Source organism: Lolium rigidum, chromosome 1 (genome assembly GCF_022539505.1).
Source record: "Lolium rigidum isolate FL_2022 chromosome 1, APGP_CSIRO_Lrig_0.1, whole genome shotgun sequence".
In the NCBI taxonomy this organism is placed as follows: domain Eukaryota; kingdom Viridiplantae; phylum Streptophyta; class Magnoliopsida; order Poales; family Poaceae; genus Lolium; species Lolium rigidum.
This window is the reverse complement of record NC_061508.1, coordinates 65850355-65851901: the sequence shown is the minus strand read 5'-3', so window position 1 is coordinate 65851901 and position 1547 is coordinate 65850355. Positions and strand designations below refer to the sequence as shown.

General features: G+C 49.9%; 1 long non-coding RNA gene across 2 annotated transcripts; it reads left to right on the top strand.

Annotated features, from left to right (window-relative positions):
• Nucleotides 1-218: 218 nt before the first annotated feature.
• Nucleotides 219-1147, top strand: LOC124674774. 2 transcript variants are annotated; one of them, XR_006993073.1, is made up of 3 exons: nt 219-271; nt 371-505; nt 607-1147. It is a non-coding gene; the product is annotated as an uncharacterized LOC124674774 (long non-coding RNA). The 2 variants fall into 2 exon arrangements; XR_006993071.1 differs by having other exon boundaries at nt 225-505.
• The last annotated feature ends 400 nt before the right edge of the window (nt 1148-1547 follow it).

Here is a 1547-nt window from a genome sequence, read left to right as displayed (position 1 = left end):
TTCTTCTTCAACCTGCGGCCCTGGCCAAGTTCTTGACCATCAGGAAGTTCATCACACCTGATCACAAACCCTCCCCCGATCTCTCTTGCGTCCATTCGACCCCAACTTCGCCATCCTATGGCATCTGTCCCTGATCACAAACCCTCCCCCGAATCCTCTTGCGTCCATTCGACCCCAACTTAAGCCATCCTATGGCATCTGTCTGTTCACCACGACGACAGGTACAGTACAGGGCACAATGGTTTCGGAAAGCTCACTCGAGATCTCGTCGGTCAGTTCGTCTTGCCTGCTCTTCTCATTCACGCAGTAATCCATTCAGTTTTAATTGGTTTTGATCTTGCTGACGCCTGACCTTGCATGTCTGTTTCAGATCGGCCTTGAGGATTCAGGATCCAAAGCAGACGACGAGGTGAGCGTTGGATATGATGGCCACGGCAACGATGAATAGCAAGCCATTGCCGGCGGGGATGGGAATGAAGTGAATTTGTTGTTTGTTCCTCCTGAGGTTAGTTCAGTTGCCCGTGTCTCCAAAACTGTAATCAACTGCCACGAGGGAAGCATCCTTGCTGTTTATAGATATCTGATTCTAACAAGCATACATCTCAGGTTGCTCCGGGCTTTGTGGTCGAGGAGGAGCATGTGGCGGAGAGCATGGGCGCCGGTGGCGTTGGCCTTGCAGTCGGGCTGGTTCAGCTCGAGGACAGCGACTCTTCTTCAGATGCAGGGTACCAAGACGTCGACGAGGGCGACGACGAGGTGCTAAGCCACCGGCGTCGTTTTGGCGACGACGGCGTCCGCAACCTCATGCAGGGACGGGGCTGCGCTCGTCTAGTTTGACTCAGCTTCGGCCGTCCCGGAAGCCGGAACAAACTATTGTCAGTTAGTAGTTAGTCGTCAGTTAGCATTTCAAGGTCAGATTAACAAATGCAGACGATGTTTTTTAGTTCTGTTGTTCCTCTAGATTCAGTAACTGGCTTGGACAGCAGTTTAGAGTTCAGTTGTTTGTTTTGGGATCCATTTAGTTCGATGAAAACTACCAACCAATGATTCTTGTACTCCCTTCCTGTGTCATGTAAGCTGTTCCAATGTCATGTGAATGAGTTTTATCAATGAAAATGGTGTGTGTTGGGCATCCTTTTTTTTGCAATCTCCCGCTCTGTCCTGGCTTGTGTGTGTTGGACATCCATTTGAAAATTGGAAAACTTCTGCTCTGTTCCGTGGGATGCGCTATGAATTTCCAGTATTCGTGGGCGCGTGCAAAGCTCTGTGTCTTTTTTACAGGTGTGTCTTGGTGAGCGCTGTGTTTTCGTTGACAAAATAAAGAGGCGACCGCCATGTTTGTCTTGGCGCTAGCTAGACGATAAACCCGTGGGTAAACCCTTGTATGATTGTATCAGATCACAGAAACTGAAATGTACAATGGTCGCTGTTTTTGCGGGATTCCTGGGTGACGGCACGGTATGGATGTAGTAGTCTTCTCCCGGGCATCATGGTAGTGGCGTAGTGGCGAAATAGGATCAGATACGTCTTCCTCCTGGCTGCGGTGG